This window comes from Scyliorhinus canicula, chromosome 10 (assembly GCF_902713615.1).
Source record: "Scyliorhinus canicula chromosome 10, sScyCan1.1, whole genome shotgun sequence".
NCBI classification, from domain to species: Eukaryota; Metazoa; Chordata; class Chondrichthyes; order Carcharhiniformes; family Scyliorhinidae; genus Scyliorhinus; species Scyliorhinus canicula.
In genome coordinates, this window is record NC_052155.1 from 2,544,139 (window position 1) to 2,552,977 (window position 8,839).

At 52.7% G+C, this 8,839-nt stretch overlaps 1 protein-coding gene and 1 long non-coding RNA gene across 2 annotated transcripts in view; both read right to left on the bottom strand.

The window, feature by feature from the left end:
* LOC119972182 overlaps positions 1–4,121 on the bottom strand; it is a 158,544-nt gene extending 154,423 nt beyond the window's left edge. The window contains exon 1 of the long non-coding RNA XR_005462012.1: positions 4,078–4,121. This is a non-coding gene — a long non-coding RNA (uncharacterized LOC119972182). The remainder of the gene's footprint in view (positions 1–4,077) is intronic.
* atg9b (autophagy related 9B) overlaps positions 1–8,839 on the bottom strand; it is a 419,304-nt gene that overhangs the window by 224,588 nt on the left and 185,877 nt on the right. The gene's annotated exons all lie outside the window — the stretch shown is intronic.

Below are 8,839 nucleotides of genomic sequence, written 5' to 3' on the forward strand. Positions count from 1 at the left end.
CTCACAGCTGGTACCCTGGGCAGTGGGTCACTCTCACTCCCAGCTGGTACCCTGGGCAGTGGGTCACTCCCAGCTGGTACCCTGGGCAGTGGGTCACTCTCACTCCCAGCTGGTACCCTGGGCAGTGGGTCACTCTCACTCCCAGCTGGTACCCTGGGCAGTGGGTTACTCTCACTCACAGCTGCCGCCCTGGGCAGTGGGTCACTCTCACTCCCAGCTGGTACCCTGGGCAGTGGGTCACTCCCAGCTGGTACCCTGGGCAGTGGGTCACTCTCACTCCCAGCTGGTACCCTGGGCAGTGGGTCACTCTCACTCACAGCTGGTACCCTGGCAGTGGGTCACTCTCACTCCCAGCTGGTACCCTGGGCAGTGGATCACTCTCACTCCCAGCTGGTACCCTGGGCAGTGGGTCACTCTCACTCCCAGCTGGTACCCTGGGCAGTGGTCACTCTCACTCCCAGCTGGTACCCTGGGCAGTGGGTCACTCTCACTCCCAGCTGGTACCCTGGGCAGTGGGTCACTCTCACTCCCAGCTGGTACCCTGGGCAGTGGGTTACTCTCACTCCCAGCTGGTACCCTGGGCAGTGGGTTACTCTCACTCCCAGCTGGTACCATGGGCAGTGGGTCACTCTCACTCCCAGCTGGTACCCTGGGCAGTGGGTCACTCTCACTCCCAGCTGGTACCATGGGCAGTGGGTTACTCTCACTCCCAGCTGGTACCCTGGGCAGTGGGTTACTCTGACTCCCAGCTGGTACCCTGGGCAGTGGGTTACTCTCACTCCCAGCTGGTACCCTGGGCAGTGGGTCACTCTCACTCCCAGCTGGTACCCTGGGCAGTGGGTTACTCTCACTCCCAGCTGGTACCCTGGGCAGTGGGTCACTCTCACTCCCAGCTGGTACCCTGGGCAGTGGGTTACTCTCACTCCCAGCTGGTACCCTGGGCAGTGGGTCACTCTCACTCCCAGCTGTTACCCTGGGCAGTGGGTCACTCTCACTCATGGCTGCCGCCCTGGGCAGTGGGTCACTCTCACTCATGGCTGCCGCCCTGGGCAGTGGGTTACTCTCACTCCCAGCTGGTACCCTGGGCAGTGGGTCACTCACTCCCAGCTGGTACCCTGGGCAGTGGGTTACTCTCACTCCCAGCTGGTACCCTGGGCAGTGGGTCACTCTCACTCCCAGCTGGTACCCTGGGCAGTGGGTCACTCTCACTCCCAGCTGGTACCCTGGGCAGTGGGTTACTCTCACTCACAGCTGCCGCCCTGGGCAGTGGGTCACTCTCACTCCCAGCTGGTACCCTGGGCAGTGGGTCACTCCCAGCTGGTACCCTGGGCAGTGGGTCACTCTCACTCCCAGCTGGTACCCTGGGCAGTGGGTCACTCTCACTCACAGCTGGTACCCTGGGCAGTGGGTCACTCTCACTCCCAGCTGGTACCCTGGGCAGTGGGTCACTCTCACTCCCAGCTGGTACCCTGGGCAGTGGGTCACTCTCACTCCCAGCTGGTACCCTGGGCAGTGGGTCACTCTCACTCCCAGCTGGTACCCTGGGCAGTGGGTCACTCTCACTCCCAGCTGGTACCCTGGGCAGTGGGTCACTCTCACTCCCAGCTGGTACCCTGGGCAGTGGGTTACTCTCACTCCCAGCTGGTACCCTGGGCAGTGGGTTACTCTCACTCCCAGCTGGTACCATGGGCAGTGGGTCACTCTCACTCCCAGCTGGTACCCTGGGCAGTGGGTCACTCTCACTCCCAGCTGGTACCATGGGCAGTGGGTTACTCTCACTCCCAGCTGGTACCCTGGGCAGTGGGTCACTCTCACTCCCAGCTGTTACCCTGGGCAGTGGGTCACTCTCACTCATGGCTGCCGCCCTGGGCAGTGGGTCACTCTCACTCATGGCTGCCGCCCTGGGCAGTGGGTTACTCTCACTCCCAGCTGGTACCCTGGGCAGTGGGTCACTCACTCCCAGCTGGTACCCTGGGCAGTGGGTTACTCTCACTCCCAGCTGGTACCCTGGGCAGTGGGTCACTCTCACTCCCAGCTGGTACCCTGGGCAGTGGGTCACTCTCACTCCCAGCTGGTACCCTGGGCAGTGGGTTACTCTCACTCCCAGCTGGTACCCTGGGCAGTGGGTCACTCTCACTCCCAGCTGGTACCCTGGGCAGTGGGTTACTCTCACTCCCAGCTGGTACCCTGGGCAGTGGGTTACTCTCACTCCCAGCTGGTACCCTGGGCAGTGGGTCACTCTCACTCCCAGCTGGTACCCTGGGCAGTGGGTCACTCCCAGCTGGTACCCTGGGCAGTGGGTTACTCTCACTCACAGCTGGTACCCTGGGCAGTGGGTTACTCTCACTCCCAGCTGGTACCCTGGGCAGTGGGTTACTCTCACTCACAGCTGACACCCCTTCAGACCTGAGGTTACAGTTTGAAAATAAGGGATCTCCCATTCAATGAAAAGCGAAAGGTTTTTTCTCAGGGTCGTTTGTCTTTGGAACACTCGATTCAGACGTCAGTCCCTCAAACAACGTCAAGTCAGAATACAGGAGGGAGATAGAGAACCTAGTGGAATGGTGTAACGACAACAATCTCTCCCTCAATGACAGCAAAACTAAAGAGCTGGTCATAGACCTCAGGAGGCATAGTGCTGCACACACCCCTGTCAGCATCAATGGGGCTAAGGTGGAGATGGTTAGCAGCTTCAAATTCCTTGGGGTACACATCACCAAGAATCTGTCCTACGCTACGACTAAGAAAGCACAACAGCGCCTATAGTTCCTCAGGAAACTCGGCATGTCCACATTGACTCCTACCGACATTTACAGATGCACCATAGAAAGCATCCTCTCGGGCTGCATCACAGCCTGGTATGGCAACTGCTCGGCCCAAGGTCGCAAGAAACTTCAGAGAGTCGTGAACACCACCCAGTCCATCACATAAACCTGCCTGAAATCCATTAACTCTATCTACACCTAGGGCAGCACGGTGGCCTAGTGGTTAGCACAGCTGCCTCACAGCGCTGAGGTCCCAGGATCGATCCCGGCTCTGGGTCACTGTTCATGTGGAATTTGCACATTCTCCCCGTGTCTGCGTGGGTTTCGCCCCCACAACCCAAAAATGTGCAGGATAGGCAGATTGGCCACGCTAAATTGCCCCTTAATTGGAAAAAATTATTGGGTAATCTAAATTTTAAAAAAGAGAAAAAAAACTCTATCTACACCTCCCACTGCCTTGGGAAAGCAGGCAGCAAAATCAAATACCCCTCCCACCTGGCTTACTCACTCTTCCAAAGGCAGCAACGTGGGTTCAATTCCCGTACCGGCCTCCCCAAACAGGCGCCGGAATGTGGCGACTGGGGGCTTTTCACTCACTTCACTGAAGCCTACTCGTGACAATAAGCAATTATTATTATTATTCCATCGGGCAGGAGATACAGAAGTCTGAGAGCTCACACTAACAGATTCAAAAACAGCTTCTTCCCCACTGTCACCAGACTCCTGTATGCTTTACCGATGCCGGTGTCTCTGTATTTACATTGCGGATTTTATGTTTGCCCGATTATGTATTTTCTTTTCATGTATGGAATGATCTGTCTGAGCTGTACACACAATACGTTTCACTGTACCTCGGTACACGTGACAGTAAACCAATCCAGCAGTGGTGGCTGGGTCATTGAATATATTCAGGGGCGAGTTAGACACACTTTTGGTTGAAAAGGGAGACAAAGTTTTGTTGTTTTTGGGGGGGCGGGGGGCGCAGACAGTAAAGTGGAGTTGAGGCCATTATCAGATGAGCTCTGATCACATCAGATGGTGGAGCAGGCTCAAGGGGCTGAACTGCAAACAATTCTTCTGTTCCAGTTGACACAATGGTTTACCCTCACAAGCAGGACGTCTGCACTTTAATTGGTTGGAGGATTGAGGGAAGTTCCGAGACAGGACGGTGACGGAGGGGTTTGGAGTCCCTTTGATCAACCTGGATTTGATCAGACTCCATGTTAAACCGAGCTCTGGCCTGGAGACTGCTGGTTATGTGAGGCTGTCACAGGGGCAATACAATCGGAGTGCTGCGCTTCTTCCACCTTACCACATTTTCCATCTCCTTTCGCAGTTTGTGCTATGTTCACACCCTCCAATTTCCACACCTACTCAGTTTCACATCTTCTTTGAAGGTTAAGAGTTTATTCTGGCTCTACGGAATAGCAGGCCAGGTGATCGCTGAAACAGCTTATCGTTATGTAGCCCCCTGAACTTTGATGGAGTGGCGGGCTGGTTTAGCTCACTGGCTAAATCGCTGGCTTTGAAAGCAGACCAAGCAGGCCAGCAGCACGGTTCGATTCCCGTACCAGTCTCCCCGAACAGGCGCCGGAATGTGGTGACTAGGGGCTTTTCACAGTAACTTAATTGAAGCCTACTCGTGACAATAAGCAATTTTCATTCATTTCATTGAACCTAATTTGACCGCCACCATGAGGCGGGAGAGACCCCTTAAGGAGCAGACAAAAAGATAGTTTCAAGGAAGCGGGAAAGAGGTGGCGAAGGAGGAATTTAGTGAACCAGGGACAAGAGGTTGGACTGACCACTAACGGGTGGCGTATCCTCCAGGCTTTACTCAGGTATCTGCATGCTGAAATTCTCATCCTAAACCATTCCGGCTCTCGTAACCCAGACCTTCCTTAAAACATATCTCTTGTTCAGCACCATTTGCAACTCCTCCGACACTGCAAGACCTGGACAATATTCAAAGTTTGAACTGACAAGTGGCAGGTACCATTCACGCACACAATGACCATCTGGAAAAAGTGTCGACCCACCTCCCCATCGCTGAATCCCCCACCATCAAACCCTGGGAGGTTACCATGGAATACTCCCCACTTGCCTGGATGAGTGCAGTTCCAACAACACTCAAGAAGTTCAACACTATCCAGGACAAAGCAGCCACTTGATTGGCACACCATCCAACACCTTCAGCATTCACCCCCCCCCCCCCCCGACGCACAGTGGCAGCCGTGTGTACCATCTACAAGATGCACTGCAGCCGCTCACCAAGGCTCCTCCATCAACACCTTCCAAACGCGTGACCTCTATCACAGAGAACAACAAGGGCAGCAGACACATGGAAACACCACCACCTGCAGGTTTCCCTCCGTACTCCTCACCATCCTGAAACACATCGGCCGTTCCTTCACTGTCACTGGGGCTAAAATCCTGTAACTCCCTCCCCAACAGCACAGTGGGTGTACCTACACCTCGGGAACTGCAACGGTTCAAGAAAGCGGCTCACCCTACCTTAAGGGCAATTAGGGATGGGTAATAAATGGTGGTCTAGCCAGCGACACCCACATCCGCAAAAAAATACAAAGTAGCGCAAACTATTGGCAGCAATTCTCAGACACAGATTTAATCTGCATTTGGAGAGCCAGGGATTAATCAACAACAGTCAGTTTTGGTTTTTTTAAATAAAATTTAATTACCCAATTATTTTTTTCCAATTAAGGGACAATTTAGTGTGGCCAATCCACCTACACTGCACATCTTTCTGGGCTGTGGGGGTGAGACCCACGCAGACCGAGGAGACTGTGCAAACTCCACACGGACAGTGACCCAGAGCCGGGACTGAACCCTGGTCCGTGAGGCAGCAGTGCTAACCACTGCCCACCCTGCCACCCTCAGTTAAGGAAGGTCATGTCTGACCAACTTGATTGAATTTTTCGAAGAGGTGACCAGGTGTGCAGATGCATTTGGCGTAGTCTACTTGACACTTCAGCAAGGCTTTTGATAAGGTTCCACATGGGAGACCGATACTGAAGTTAAGAGCCCATGGGATCCATAGAAATTTGGCAAATTGGATCCAAAATTGGCTGAGTGGCAGGAAGCAGAGGGTGATGGTCGAAGGGTGTTTTCTGACTCGAAGCCTGTGTCCAGTGGGGGTTTACATAAATGATTTAGCCATGAATCAGTGAGGGTTGATCAGTAACTTCCTAGATGACACGAAAATTGATGGAGTGGTAAATAGTGAGGAGGATAACCTTAGATTACAGGAGGATTTGAATGGGTTGGTCAGATGGGCTGATCAGTGGCCAATGGAATTCAATCCGGATAAGTGTGAGGTGCACTTGGGCAGGACAAACAAGGCAAAGGGAATACATGATAAACGGCAGGACCCTGGGAAGCACCGAGGATCAGAGGGACCTTGGTGTGCTATACGCCCTTCCCTTAAGGTATCAGAGCAGGTGGATTCAGAGTGGTTAAGAAGGAATATGGTAGGGCAGCACGATGGCACAGTGGTTAGCACAGCTGCCTCACTGCGTCAAGGTCCCAGGTCCGATCCCTGGGTCACTGTCTGTGTGGTGTTTGCACATTCTCCCCGTGCCTGCATATTCGTGTGACTCGGCCAACACTGTCTACCTCATACGCTGCAGCAAAGGATGTCCTGAAGCGTGGTACATTGGCGAGACCATGCAAACGCTTGGATGAACGGACATCACGCGACAATCACCAGGCAGGAATGTTCCCTTCCAGTCGGGGAACACTTCAGCAGTCAAGGGCATTCAGCCTCTGATCTCCGGGTAAGCGTTCTCCAAGGCGGCCTTCAGGACGCGCGACAACGCAGAATCGCCGAGCAGAAACTGATAGCCAAGTTCCGCACACATGAGTGCGGCCTCAACCGGCACCTGGGATTCATGTCGCATTACATTCACCCCCCACCATCTGGCCTGGGCTTGCGGAATCCTACCAACTGTCCTAGCTTGAGACAATTCACACCTCTTTAACCTGTGATTATCCCTCTCTCCAGTCACTCCGTGGACCGGTAAAGGCTTATTTATCTGCAAAGGCTCGATTCAAAGTATGGTCTTGAATCATTCACCTGAGAAAGGAGATGTGCTCTGAAAGCTAGTGATTCGAACAAACCTGTTGGACTTTAACCTCGTGTTGTAAGACTTCTTACTGTGCCCACCCCAGTCCAACGCCGGCTTCTCCACATCATAAGAGTTTAAGAGCAGGGCGGTTATGCTGGAATTTCATAAAACTCTGGTTAAGCCACAGCTAGAGTATTGTGTGCTGTTCTGGAATCCATATTATAGGAGGGATGTGATAGCCACTGGAAAAGGTGCAGAGGAGATTTACCAGGAGATTACCTGGGTTGGAGAGTGTTAGTTATGAAGAGAGATTGGATAGACTGGGGCTGTTTTCCTGGGAGCAGAGGAGACTGAGGGGGGGGAGGGGGAGGGGAGGGGGGGAGGGGAGGGGACAGGATTGTATAAAATTATGAGGGAGGCAAAAATAGAGTCGACAGGAAGAAACTTTTCCCCTTGGTGAAGGGAACAATGACCAGGGGGCAGAGATTTACGGTAAGGGGCAGGAGGTTTAGAGGGGATGTGAGGAAAAACCTTTTCACCCAGAAGGTGGTGGGAGTCTGGAACTCGCTGCTTGAAAGGGGGATGGAGGCCGAGACCCTCATAACATCTCAGAAGAGTTTAGATTTGAACTTGCAATCCCAGGGCAGACACGGCTATGGGTCAGGTGCTAGGAAATGGGATTAGAATAGTTAGGTGGTTGTTTTTGACCGGCGCAGACGGGATGGGCCTAAGGGCCTTTTCTGCTCTGTAAACCCCTCTGACTCTGTGAATCTATACACTCGACATATCAGACAGTAAACCGTAGAAAGGAACTTGTGCCACAATTTAAATGGACAGCGTACAAAAATTTCACATGACAACCACTGGGCTTCACTGACAGCAACAACACAGACAAGTCTGGACTTGAGAAAGAAACACAAAACAAACAGCTGGCAAAGACACAGGCAACAATATTACATATTTGTATATTCACCAAAGTCCCAACCTTATTGAAGCTCACACATAACAAAACGTTACTGAACTAGTCTGGAACTGTTTCGTACAACCGAAGCAGGACTCTGCCAACAGCCCAGAGGCTCATAAGAACACAAGAACTAGGAGCAGGAGTAGGCCATCTGGCCCCTCGAGCCTGCTCCGCCATTCAATGAGATCATGGCTGATCTTTTGTGGACTCAGCTCCACTTTCCGGCCCGAACACCATAACCCTTAATCCCTTTATTCTTCAAAAAACTATCTATCTTTATCTTAAAAACATTCAATGAAGGAGCCTCAACTGCTTCACTGGGCAAGGAATTCCATAGATTCACAACTCTTTGGGTGAAGAAATTCCTCCTAAACTCAGCCCTAAATCTACTTCCCCTTATTTTGAGGCTATGCCCCCTAGTTCTGCTTTCACCCGCCAGTGGAAACAACCTGCCCGCATCTATCCTATCTATTCTATTCATAATTTTATGTTTCTATAAGATCCCCCCATATCCTTCTAAATTCCAACGAGTACAGTCCCAGTCTACTCAACCTCTCCTCATAATCCAACCCCTTCAGCTCTGGGATTAACCTAGTGAATCTCCTCTGCACACCCTCCAGTGCCAGTACGTCCTTTCTCAGGTAAGGAGACCGAAACTGAACACAATACTCCAGGTGTGGCCTCACTAACACCTTATACAATTGCAACATAACCTCCCTAGTCTTAAACTCCATCCCTCTAGCAATGAAATGAAATGAAATGAAAATCGCTTATTGTCACAAGTAGGCTTCAAATGAAGTTACCGTGAAAAGCCCCTAGTCGCCACATTCAGGCGCCTGTTCATGGAGGCTAGTACGGGAATTGAACCGTGCTGCTGGCCTGCTTGGTCTGCTCTAAAAGTCAGCCATTTAGCCCACACCCCCCATCACCCCTTCCCACACCCCACACCACCCCTCCCACACCACCCCTCCCCCACACCCCCATCACCCCTCTCCCACACCCCCATCCCCAACACCACTCCTCCC